The sequence below is a fragment of the Cervus canadensis genome, chromosome 1 (genome assembly GCF_019320065.1).
Source record: "Cervus canadensis isolate Bull #8, Minnesota chromosome 1, ASM1932006v1, whole genome shotgun sequence".
Lineage (NCBI taxonomy): Eukaryota > Metazoa > Chordata > Mammalia > Artiodactyla > Cervidae > Cervus > Cervus canadensis.
In genome coordinates this window covers 50,332,920-50,346,877 of record NC_057386.1, presented here as the reverse complement: position 1 = coordinate 50,346,877, position 13,958 = coordinate 50,332,920, and the positions used below count along the sequence as shown (strand labels likewise).

General features: G+C 38.7%; 1 protein-coding gene and 1 pseudogene across 1 annotated transcript in view; one reads left to right on the top strand and one right to left on the bottom strand.

Annotated features, from left to right (window-relative positions):
* PPM1E (protein phosphatase, Mg2+/Mn2+ dependent 1E) overlaps positions 1-13,958 on the top strand; it is a 239,168-nt gene that overhangs the window by 35,430 nt on the left and 189,780 nt on the right. The gene's annotated exons all lie outside the window — the stretch shown is intronic.
* On the bottom strand, positions 12,433-13,894 carry LOC122450514 (annotated as a pseudogene).

Here is a 13,958-nt window from a genome sequence, read left to right as displayed (position 1 = left end):
ATTTCACAAATTATGTTGTTTTAGACTTATGAAATTAAGTATTAGAAAAGGATTCATATTTTAAAAAACATTATTATATTCTCTTCAATAAACAGTGCTTGACTTTCTGTGTAATATGTATGTTTTCCAGTCTTACACATGCAACAGAATAGGTATAAAGGAAGAGTCACTTTATAGTTTAAGGTGAGAACTGATAATTTTTAATATATTGACTATGATTTTCCATGAATGAATTGCATTCAGATACTTGGTATTTATACTACTACATTTTCTTCCATATTTGTTATTTCATACTGGCTTGTCTTTCCATCTATGGAAAAGTCATCAGGATTCAAAATTGTAGTTTCTTGAAGGAAAATACGAAATATGTATAATATAAGCAAAATATTTACCAGTGTTGCTGTTAAGTCCTCTTTTCTAACAGGTATGTATAGAAAATGCTATACAAAAATGTAAACTTTTTTCCTTTTGGAAAGTTAGTGAAGTCACTCAGTCGAATCTGACTCTCTGCACCTCCGTGGACTGTAGCCCACCATGCTCCTCTGTCCATGGGATTCTTCAGGCAAGGATACTGGAGTGGGTTGCCATTTCCTTCTTCAGCGGATCTTCTCAACCCAGGGATTGAACCCAGGTCTCCCGCATTGCAGGCAGACGCTTTAACCTCTGAGCCACCAGGGAAAGTTAGTCTTCACTAATTATTATTGGGGCTTCCCCAGTGGCTCAGATGGTTAAGAATCTGCCTGCAGTTCAGGAGACCTGGGTTCTATCCCTGGGTCGGAAAGATCCCCTGAAGAAGGGAATGGCAGCTCACTCCAGTGTTCTTGCCTGGATAAGTCCATGGACCATGGAGCCTGGTGGGCTACAGTCCATGGGGTCTGAAAGAGTCGGACACGACTGAGCGACTAACACACACACAATTATTATTTACATAAGAAAAGGTAGAATTTAAAACACATAGGATACATTTTCAATAGAAAAAACCTATTTAAATCAAGACCACTTTTCATATGTTTTTGTTTCAAAATCCTTAAGTACTCAATGTAATAATTTTTGACAGAAGCAGTTCTTACGTTAAGTTTTGGAGTTTAGAAATATTATTCACTAATCATGAGTAAATCTCATCAGGGAGTCTTCTAGGTAAGAAAAATGCCATTTCTGTAAGACAGATGCATTTAATCTAGTGATATTCTATGATGTCAAGTGGTATAAATCATTTATTAAACTGTGTAATAAATAGGACTCAATTCTGCTATATCCCTGGAACTCAAATAAAGTTCTTGCCTGAAAAAATCCCATGGACAGAGGAACTGGCAGGCTATAGTTCATGGGTTCTCAAAAGAGTCAGACATACTTAGCAACTGAACAACAACAAAATATATCATAATTTGCACGTGTGCTCTGTCATGCTTGACTCTTTGGGACCCCATGGACTGTAGCCCACCAAGCTCATCTGTCCATGGAATTCTCCAGGCAAGAATACTGGAGTGGGTTGCCATTTCCTATTCCAGAGGATCTTCCCGACCTAGGGATTGAATCCACATCTCCTGCATGTCCTGCATTTGCAGGTGGATTCTTTATCATGGCGCCACCTGGGAAACCCCTTATCATATTTTATTAGCAATAAACTAAACATAAAAGAGTTGCTGTTGTTAATTTTTTAAATTAGTTCAATTCGTGCTTCTCAGTTTTGTTTATGTGCTTTATATTCATGAAACATAGGAAATGTAGAGATAGTTCTAGTGATGTTTTTAATGATGCATTCATAATTGATGTTTTTGTGATTTATATATGTATGTATCAGTTCAGTTCAATCACTCAGTCGTGTCTGACTCTTTGCGACCCCATGGACTGCATGCCACGCTTCCCTGTCCATCACCAATTCCCGGCGTTCACTCAAACTCATGTGCATCAAGTTGGTGATGCCATCCAACCATCTCATCCTCTATTGTCCCCTTCTCCTCCCTCCTTCAATCTTTTCCAGCATCAGGGTCTTTTCAAATGAGTCAGTTCTTCGCATTAGGTGGCAAAAGTATTGGAATTTCAGCTTCAGCATCAGTCCTTCCAGTAAACACTCAGGACTGATTTCCTTTAGGGTTGACTGGTTGGATCTCCTTGTAGACCAAGGGACTCTCAAGAGTCTTCTCCAACACCACAGTTCAAAAGCATCAGTTCTTCAGCTCTCAACTTTCTTTATGGTCCAACTTTCACATCCACACATGACTACTGGAAAAACCATAGCTTTGACTAGACAGACCTTTGTTGGCAAAGTAATGTCTCTGCTTTTTAATATGCTGTCTAGGTTGGTCATAGCTTTTCTTCCAAGGAGCAAGCGTCTTTTAATTTCATGGCTGCAGTCACCATCTGCAGTGATTTTGGAGACCAAGAAAATAAAAGTCTGTTTCCATTGTTTCCCTGTCTATTTGCCATGAAGTGATGGGACTGGATGCCATGATCCTAGTTTTCTGAATGTTGAGTTTTAAGCCAACTTTTTCACTCTCCTCTTTTGCTTCCCTTTCTGCCATAAAGGGTGGTGTTGCCATTATTGAAGGTTATCTTACCACAAAATGGTTATCTTGCCATTATCTTACCACAGTTTGGCCTCAGGTCAAACAACAGGGAGGGAACACAGCCCCATCAACAGAGAATTGGATAAAACATTTACTGACCATGGCCCTGACCATCAGAACAAGGCCCAGTTTCCCCCTCAGTCAGTCTCTCCCATCTGGAAGCTTCCATAAGCCTCTTATCCTTCTCCATCAGAGGGCAGACAGACTGAAAACCACAATCACAGAAAACTAACCCATCTGATCACATGGACCACAGCCTTGTCTAACTTAATGAAACTTTAAGCCATGTGGTGTAGGGCCACCCAAAATGGACAGGCCATGGTGGAGAGTTATGACAAAGTGTGGTTCACTGGAGAAGGGAATGGCAAACCAATTCAGTATTCTTGCCTTGAGAATCCCATGAACAGTATGAAAGGGCAAAAAGATAGGACACTGAAAGATGAACTCCTCAAGTTGGTAGGTGCCCAATATGCTACTGGAGATCAGTGGAGAAATACCTCCAGAAAGAATGAAGAGATGGAGCCAAAGCAAAAACAACACCCAGATGTGGATGTGACTGGTGATGAAAGTAAAGTCTGATGCTGTAAAGAACAATGTTGCATAGGAACCTGGAATGTTAGGTCCATGAATCAAGGTAAATTGGAAGTGGTCAAACAGGAGATGGCAAAAGTGAACATTGACATTTAGGAATCAGTGAACTAAAATGGACTGGAATGGGTGAATTTAACTCAGATGACCATTTTATCTAATACTGAGGGCAAGAATCCCTTAGAAGAAATGGAATAGCCCTCATAGTCAACAGAAGAGTCCAAAATGTGGTACTTGTATGGAATCTCAAAAGTAACAGAACAATCTCTGTTTGTTTCCAAGGCAAACCATTCAATATCACAGTAATCCAGGTCTAGGCCCCAGCCAATAATGTTGAAGAAGCTGAAGTTGAATGGTTCCATGAAGACCTACAAGAGCTTCTAGAACTAACACCCAAAAGAGATCTCCTTTTCATTATAGGGGACTCAAATGCAGAAATAGGAAGTCAGGAAACACCTGGAAGTAACAGGCAAATTTGGCCTTGGAGTACAGAATGAAGCAGGGCAAAGGCCAATAGAGTTCTGCCAAGAGAACGCACTGGTCACAGCAAACACCCTCTTCCAACAACACAAGAGAAGACTCTACATGTGGACATCACCAGATGGTCAGTATGTATGGCTAGTTAAAGCAAAACAAATTATTCATCCAAGCAGGGAACATTTTTATATAAATTGTCAAGGAAAGTGCCACCTGATAGGGCATGAGAGGAAAATAAATTGACAAGACTTACTTCATATCCTGTGCTCTGTATACTCTGTCCCATCCAACTTCTTAGCATCCCTCTCAATGTAGGAAGTATCTCAGTTTTGCGGATGAGTAAACTGGCTTCCGGAATTAAAATAACTTGCTAAGGTCACACAACTTGTAGCATCAGAATTGGGATTGATACCAATCAACTCCAAAATCCACATTCTTTATTACTATCATTTTGAAAATTAATATGATCAGAAATGTAAACTGTATAGAAAAGTTAGCTGTTGAAAACTAACAACAGCCAAAAGTTAGCTGGGAAAAGTTAGCTGTTGACAGTATAGGGATTTAGTTGAAAATGATTAGATCCCTTATCTAACTAATAAATGGTAAAAAATATAATGGGCATTGTGTGAGAGTTTGTAGCTTTCTCCTCTTCCTCTGGGATAGTTCTGCCTTTGCTAATTGTGTTTCCTGCATTTTCCCTCCCTCCAAGGAAGGCTGTTTTGTCAGGCTAGGTCTTTGGGGATTTGTCATATAGAATTGAGAGACAGAGATGAGATAGAAGGAATATGGAAGCTGCCACTGCAGTATAGTCTCATTGTATTAATCCGTGTTTTCTGCTTTGTGCCTTGTCATGGTTGCATTAAAAAAAACAAACTTCAAGACTTCCTGGTGATCCAGTGGTTAAGACTCTGTGCTTCCAGTGTAGGGGCATGGGTTCATACCCTGGTCTGGAAACTAAGATCCTGCATGCCACATGGGCAAACAATTTAAAATAAATAAATAAATAGAATAATATATAAAAAGCTTTTCAGTGGAGTTCTTCAAATCTCACAGAGAATGCTGCTGCTGCTAAGTCACTTCAGTCGTGTCCGACTCTGTGCGACCCCATAGACAGCAGCCCACCAGGCTCCCCCATCCCTGGGATTCGCCAGGCAAGAACACTGGTGTGGGTTGCCATTTCCTTCTCCAATGCGTGAAAGTGAAAAATGAAAGTGAAGTCGCTCAGTCGTGTCCGACTCTTGGCGACCCCATGGACTGCAGCCTACGAGGCTCCTCTGTCCATGGGATTCTCCAGGCAAGAATACTGGAGTAGGGTGCCATTGCCTTCTCCGACAGAGAATGCTAGTAGCTCCTAATTGTGTATCAGTGTTAGAAAATGTTGATAATTCTTGAACTTGAATATTTGAGTTTACTGTGTTATTCTCTTTATTTTTGTATATGTTTTGATATTTGCTAGAATATAGAAAATGTCTTAGTGATTGTACTTGATTGTTAATGATCCTCCTATAATCCTGGCGTGTCAGAACTATATCTTATATATTATTGTGGTATATTTGTGAGTGTCTTACATGTAGTAGCTACCCCATAAATAAACATCTGAATTGAACTGAATATACTATTTTGTTATTCAGTTGTAAAAAAGGGATATTTAAGCAGTAGTTAATATGTAAAGTAAAAACAGGCTTTTTGGCTAATACTGTAAAGGTGAGAAAATGTTTTGAAATTAGATAGTGGTGGTGTTTGCAGAGCCCTGAATATACTAAAACATTGACTCTTGTATACTTTAAATGAATATGTTTTAAAGTATGTGAGTTATATCCTAAGTTTAAAAAAGAATATAAAAATATGCAAAGACAAGATATTAACTGGGAGAAGATAATTGTACCACATAAAACTGATAAAGGAAAGAATTTTCACAAATCAATAAGGAAAGACAAATTCTATAGATGAATAGACAAATTTCAGGAACAGCCACATCACAAAGAGGAAAGAATTGCCAAGAAGAAAAGATGCCCACCTCCTTAGAGATGAAAGAAATGCACATAGTAAATTCAATGAAACAAAATTGTTACACTTATCAGATTTGCAGAAATGAGAGTTGAATCATTCCAGTTATTGACAAAGATGTACAAGTCAAGAACCTTTGTACATTGCTGGTGGGAATGTTAACTAGTTCAATCACTTTTGAAAATATTTTGGTATTATCTGGTAAAAATGAAGATACCCATGTCCTTTGATCTAGCAGCTCTACTCCTGGGGCATTTGTGTGTGTGTGTTTGTATATATACCTGTGTGTGTTTAATCTGTAATGCCACCTTTATTGGGTTGGCACATTTTCATGGCCCTGTTTCTGGGCTGTCTATTACTTTAAATGTGTTTGTTTATGTGCTAATTTTGTTCTCGCTTAATGATTGTGTTGTTTAGCTGCTCAGTTGTGTCCGACTCTTTGTGACACCATGGACTGTGGCCCACCAGGTTTCTCTGTTCTTGTGGTTTCCAGGCAAGAATACTGGAGTGGGTTGCCATTTCCTACTCCAGGGCATCTTCCTAACCCACGGATTGAACCAGAATCTCCTGCAAGTCTCCTGCATTGCCAGCAGATTCTTTACCACTGAGCCACTGAGGAAGCCCTAAGTACTGTAGCTTTATCTATTTCTTTTTGGCTGCGCTGGGTCTTCATTGCTGTGTGCAGGCTCTCTTTCTGTGGGGGCTACTCTCTAGTTGTGGTACTTAGGCTTCTCACTGAGGTGGCTTTCTTCTTGTGACGCACTGGCCCTAGAGTGCATGGGCTTCATTAGTTGTGGCCTGTGGCCTCAGTAGTTGGAGCACAGGGGTTTAGTTGCTCCTCAGCGTATGCAATCTTCCTGGAACAGGGACCAAACCTGTCTCCCCTGCATTGGCAGGTGGATTCTTAAACACTGGACCATCAGGGAAGTTTTAAAATAAGCGTTAGTATCTAGTAGGGTCACCTTCTTCAGAAATGTTCTTTAGGAATATTTTGGCTATTCGTGGTTCTTTGCTTTTCCATATAAACCTAAGGATCACCTTGCAAGTCTTATGAGAAGTCCTGCTGAATTGTTATTGAACTTACATTTAATTACTTTGAATTTGTGGGTTATTTTGAAAATAATTTTCATGAAGATAGTATATTTCCCCATTTATTTATGTCTTCTTTAGTGCCTTTCAATCAAATTTTATAATTTTCTTTATAAAGATCTCATACTCTTTCATCGTAGATTAATTCCTAGAGGGGTGTGTGTGTGTGTGTGTGTGTGAGGGAGAGAGAGAGAGAGAGAGAATAATGTCAATTTAAAAAACAACTTTGGGACTTTCCCTGGTGGTCCAGTGTTTAACAGTCTGTCTGCAAAGGTAGGGGGCACAGGTTCAGTCCCTGGTCTGGGAAGATCCTACATGCTACAGAGCAGCTAAGCCCTCATACCACAACTAATAAACCTGCACTCTAGAGCACGTGACCTGCAGCTCCTGAGCCCGTGTGCCCTAAAGCCCGTGTTTGGCAACAGGAGAAGCCACCCGAATGAGAAGCCTGTGCGCTGCAACAAAGAGTATCCCCCTCTTGCCACAACCAGACAAAGTCCACACCTAGCAACTAAGACCCAGTGCAGCCAAAAACTAATCAATTTTCTTAAAAGCAACTTTATAGAGGTACAATTTGCATTCCTTAAAATTCACACATTTTACGTGTACAGTACAATTCACTTTTTTTAAAGGAAATTTTCAGAGTTGTGCAGCCATTATCACAATGTAATTTTAGAACATTTTCATCACCCCAAAAAGAAACCTTGTGCCCATTGGCATTCTTTCTGGCCACCCCTGGCTCTAGGAAACTACTAATCTGGTAAACACACATGCACACCAAAAAAATCTTTTTATTATGGACATTTAAAAATAAATATGCAAAGTCAAAAGAATAGAACAGTGACTCCAAAACAGCAAATTTGGTGAATCTTATTTTCTGTTTCCTCCAGATTCTATCTAACCTCTCCCTGGATTGTTTTAAAACCTATTTCAGTCATAATTTCATTCCTTTCATAAGTTTGTAAGTATGTATGTCTCTTCAAGGTACAAGGACTCTTTTTAAAAACTTAACTATAGTATCACTATCACACCTAATGAGACTAACAATAATTCTTTAGTATCATCTAATGTTCAGTCACCCTTTCATGGATCACAGTTTATCGTGGCAAAGGGACTTGTATACCTCAGTGAAGCTGTGAGTCAGGCTGTGCAGGGCCACCCAGGATGAACGGGTCGTAGTGAAGGGTTCTCACAGAAATGGCACTGGAAGCACCAGTTAGAACTGGACACAGAACAACTGACTGGTTCAGAATTGGGGAAGGAGTATGATAAGGCTATGTATTGTCACCCTACTTATTTAACTTATATGCAGAATACGTCATGTGAAATGCCGGGCTGAATGAATCACAAGCTGGAGTCAAGATTGCCGGGAGAAATATCAACAACCTCAGACATGCAGATGATACTATCCTTATGGCAGAAAGTGAAGAAGAACTAAAGAACCTCTTGATGAAAGTGAAAGAGGAGAGTGAAAAAGTTGGCTTAAATCTCAACATCCGGAAAACTAAGATCATGGCATCTGGTCCCATCAGTTCATGGCAAATAGATGGGGAAACAGTGGAAAAAGAAAAGTGAAAAAACTGGCTTAAAACTCACATTCAAAAAACTAAGATCATGGCATCCAGTCCCATCACTTCACGGCAAACAGAAAGGGGGAAAGTTGAAGCAATGACAGACTTTCTTTTCTTGGGCTACTTTGGAGCCGATGGTGACTGCAGCCATGAAATTAAAGGATGCTTGCTTCTTGGAAGAAAAGTTACGACACACCTAGACAGCATATTAAAAAGCAGAGACATCACTTTGCCAACAAAGGTCCATACAGTCAAAGCTGTGGTTTTTCCAGTAGTCATGTATGGATGTGAGAGTTGGATCATAAAGAAGGCTGAGTGCTGAAGAACTGATACTTTTGAACTGTGGTGCTGGAGAAGACTCTTGAGAGTCCCTTGGACAGCAAGGAGATCAAACCAGTCAATCTGAAAGCAAATCAATCCTGAATATTTATTGGAAGGACTGATGCTGAAGCTGGAACTCCAGTACTTTGGCCCCTAATGCAAAGAGCTGACTCATTGGAAATGTCCCTGATGCTGGGAAAGATTGAAGGCAAAAAGAGAAGGGGGTGGCATAGGATGAGATGGTTAGTAGGATCACCAACTCAGTGGTCATGAATTTGAATGAACTCCGGGAGATAGTGAAGGACAGGGAAACCAGATGTGCTGCAGTCCATAGAGTCACAAAGAGTTGGACATGACTTAGCAACTGAGCAGCAACAACAGCTACAATATTCAGTCAGTTTTCAAAGCACTATTCAAGAGTAATCTGTATGTTGCATTCATTTGATATGTCTCTTAAAACTAATTTAATCTGTGATGATTTCCTGTTTCTCTATTTTTTTCTTGCCACCTATTTGTTAAAGAAATTAGATCATTTGTTGGTAATCTGTAAAAAAAATATTTTTATATAATGGTAGGTAGTTCTGGAGCAGGACATGCTGTCCGGTAGAAATATAATGTGAACCACAAATGCAGGCCACCTAATTAAAATTTTCTAGTACCTGCATTAAAAAAGAAAAAGATGAAATTAATTTTGACTCATTTTAGTCAAACTAGGGTATAAAGATATTACCATTTTAACATATATTCAATATAAATAATTATATTTTACATTCTTAGTTTTCAAAATCTGTTATGTGGTATACATGTACAGCATATCTCCGTTCAGAGTGGGAAATTTCAGGTGCTCAGTAACTACCGGATTGGACAGTGCAGATCTAGAGGCTTGATCAGACTTAGGCTTAAATCTTTGTCAAAAACAATTCATAGGTGATGCTATATATTTTATTAATATATTGCATTACAGCAGGAGGCAGATGTCTGTTTCTGTATGTGTGTGTGTGTGTTAAGTTTGTTCCAGAGTTTTGTTTGTTGTCAGCCTTTTACCTCATGGTTTTAGCTGCTATCGATGATAATTGCCTACATTCATATCATTAATTATTGAAAATGTTGACTATCTAATTCTGTCATTACTTTTGTATCTAATACCAGAATTGGTCTATAAAGAATTTTTTCTACTGGTTGTTTGGTTGCTTTCCTATTAAAGTATTTTTAACCATAGTTATACTTTGTTACTAATTTTTAAACTTAATTAAATAGTGATCAGAAAATGTGATCTGTATGTGATGGCCTTTTTTAAATCTGTTGAATCTTGCTTTATGGCCTATTATATGGGCAGTTCTCAAAAATATTTCATCTGTGCTTGAACAGAATGTTTGTGTCCCAGTTGTTGGGTACCTTGCTAAATATGATTATAAAATAAAACTTATTAATTATATCATTCACATTCTTAATGTCTGTACTGATTTTTTGTTTGATCTGTCAATTACTGAAAGAGATGAGTTACAATTTCTTCTATTATAATAGTGTATTTATTTATGTAATTCTGTTGGTATTTGTTTTATATATTCTGGAGTTCGGCTATTAGTTATACACAACTTTGGAATTGTTATGTCTTCCTAGTGAGTTGAACCTTTAATCATATAGTGACCCTCTTTACCTTAGTAATACTTTTTGCATAAAAGTTTATCTTGTTTGATAGTAATATTGGTTAGTATTCTCAGGTGCAACTTTACTCATCCTTTTACTTTCAGTCTCTTTTCTTATATTTTATATGTCTTTAGGGAACATATGTAGTTGGATTTTAATACTGAAAAATCTAGATTGACAGTCTTTTTAATTGTAAATGTGAGTCCATTTATACTTTCTTTTATTACTGATATAGCAGATTTATTTCTGCCATCTTTTGTGTTTTTTATTTTCATAATTTTCCTGCATCTTGTTGTTGTTTTTGTGGTTCTTTTCCTCTCTTCGTCCTCCTTGTTTTCTTTTTCTTGTCCTTCTTTGGGATATATACACAATATGTTTCTTTTACTGGTTATTCCAAAAATGTTAAGATGCATATTTAACCTAAACCCCAAAGTTAAAAAAAAATTTTTTTTATTGACGTATGTTTGCTTTATAATGTTGTCATAGCAACATTACTGTGTAGCAAAATGAATCCGCCATACGTATACATTCTCCCCTCCCTTTTGGACTTCCTTCCCATTCAGGTCCCCACAGTGCATTAAGTAGCTTTTGTACAGCAAAGGAAACCATAAACAAGATGAAAAAACAACCCTTAGAATGGGAGAAAGTATTTGTAAGTAAAGCAACTGACAAAGGATTAATCTCCGAAACATACAGGCAGCTCTTGCAGCTCAATATAAAAAAACAACTCAATCAAAAAACAGGTGAAAGGGACTTGGTCCCAAGTCCAGTGGTTGGGACTCTACCTTCCAATGCAGGGGACACGGTGGTTCAGTCCCTGATCTGGAAAGATCCGACATGCTGCAGAGCAACTAAGCCCATGTGCCACAGCTTCTGAGCCAGCGTGCTGCAGCTACGAAAGCCTGTCTGCTCTAGAGCCAGCTCTGCAGCGAGGGAAGCCACCATAATGAGAAGCTGGCGCACTGCAACTAGAGTAGCCCCTACTCACTACAAGTAGAGAAAGCTCAAGCAGCAACCAAGACCCAGCCCAGCCAAAAATCAGTAAATAAAAAAAAATTTTAAATGGTGGAAGATCTAAACAGACATTTCTCCAAAGTAGACATACAAATGGCCAACAAATACATGAAAAGATGCTCAACATACTAATTATTAGAGAAATGCACATTGAAACTGCAGTGAGGTATCACCTCACACTGGTCAGAATGGCCATCATCAAAAGATTTACAAACTATAAATGCTGGAGAGGTGGGGAGAAAAGGGAACCCTCAATGCACTGTTGATACAGCCACTATCGCAGTATGGCAGTTCCTTAGAAAACCAGAACTAGAACTGCAGTATGACCCGGCAGTCCCACTACTGGGCGTATACTCAGAGAAAGCCATAGTTCAAAGAGATAGATGCACCCTAAACCCAATATTAAATTACATTTACCCAGTGTCTTTTTATGACAAGGACTTCTGAGTGTTTAAATTCTGATGAATCTTCCTCAAAGGTGATTATTTGTTGATATTTTAGATCTGTTTTTTTAAAAATTCTACAAAGTAGACATCATTGTTATTTTATAAATAAATGTTTGTTTAGATTTATTCGTGTTTATCTTTTTGTTGTTGTTAGAATTCCAGCATCTCAAGATAGACCTTTCTTCCAAATTACCTTCTTACTAAGGTACATAATTTAGAAATGCATTTAAAGGTCTCTTAGTATTTAATGCTATCAGTTTTTGTTTGTTTGGAATGTCATTATTTGCTCTCACACTTTAAAGATTATTTTATGTATTTCAACTCCAGCTTGTGGTTATTCTTTTAGCTCTTTTTTAGTTGACTATTCCTATCTTCTGAGTTTTATTGCTGCTATTGAGAAATTGGTTGTCTTATCAGGTATCTGTTTTCTCTCTCTTGTGACTCCTAAAATATTTTCTTTGCCTTTGGTTTTCCAGTTTCCCCACACTCTATATAGGGTGTTTGTTTTTTTTTTTTTATCTTGCTTGTGATTTGTTGGGCTCCCTGAATATGACAATCTATAGTTCAACAAGCTTGAAAAATTCTTAGCCATTATTGTTTCAGATATTGCTTCATGTCTCTCTGTGTTCTTCTTCTGGAACTCTAATTAGATATATTAAACATTCTTCCTTTGTCCTCTTTGTCTCTTTTTTTTTTTTTTTTTTTCTTTTATATTCGAGTTTATTCTTCATTTAACTTTTAAACACTACTATAGTTGAATATTAAAACAAAAGCAAGTAGTGAGCATATTATGATTATAGTCCTTCACTCAATCACTACTGCAATAAAACCCCAGCAGTGAGTGTTATTCATGGGCCTACTAAGAGGTCTGACACTGAACACCACCCCGGGGATGATGTTCATCATCCTCATATGCTTCTCCATTGTAATGGCGCCGTCTTTCCTGATTTGGATCAAAGTCCACTAATTCTACCTGGTCCATTTCATCAGTCTCTTCTACTTCCTTCCTCTCAGGCAGAAGTTTTTCCAGCAAAGAGAGTTTATCAGGAGAGAGAAAGCCATTCTCAGGAAAGTTTACCTTAAATTCAATGATTAGGCGACCCTTTTCATATGGCCTACGATAAATTGGCATGCCTTCATTTAGCACACACTTGCTATCTCCATGCTTGACGATCTGACCTGGATGAGAAGTGATGACTATGGTTCGGTTGTCAAGAGTAGATATTGGCTTCTGGAAGCCACACAACGCCTCAACCAGCTGTATGTCCATACACATGAAAAGATCTCCTCGTCGAGTAAAAACAGCATGGTCCTTCTGATCTAAAACAATGATAATATCTCCTGGCTCCAGTCCTGGTTCTTGGTCTCCTTCACCATGGAATGTTATCTTCTGGCCATCTTTCATGCCTTTGTCAATATGAACTTCTAGAATTTTCTTTTCTCGAACCATCTTCCTTCCGTTGCAGCTTTTACATCTATCTTTAGGGCTGATCCGCTCCCCATGGCCCTGGCACTCCATGCAGACAGACTGAATTTGCTGAACCATTCCAGGTCCTATCTGATGAATTCTTATTTGCATTCCAGTACCTCAGCAATTGGGACAGCATTCTACCGCTCCTTTCTTACCACCTTGGCCTTCACATTTGTCACAAATCACATTCTTTTTCAGAGCTAGTTTTCTTGTTGCACCATTATATAAATCTTCTAAAGTTACTGTAAGTTGATGCACAACGTTTTTATCTCTCCTCTCTCTCTGCATCCTGCCTCCTCCTCCGAAAAACATATCAAAGATGTCCATGGGGGAGCCAAAACCACCACCTGCTCCACTTTCTTTAATTGCCTGTTCTCCTCCTTTGTCATATAATTCCCTTTTCTTTGCATCAGAAAGCACTTCGTAAGCTTGAGAAATCTGTTTAAACTTCTCGCCTTCGTTTGGGTTCTTATCAGGGTGGTACTTCAAGGCCAGTTTCCTGTAAGCCTTTTTCAATTCTTCTTGGTTGGCATTGGGTTTGACCCCCAAAACATCATAGTAAGTGGTTTCTTTCACCATTTTCTACAGCCGGTGAGCGGGCCGATGCCGGTGTGGGGGAGCGGGAAGGAGCGCGTTGCTGTGCGCAGCTCGGGCAGCCGCCGCTCCTCCGCCTTTCACCCAGCGTTCTGGAAAGTTCCCCTCTTTGTCTCTTAATTTCACTTCTTTTATGTCTCAATTTTGCATTTGAGTTAATTCTTTA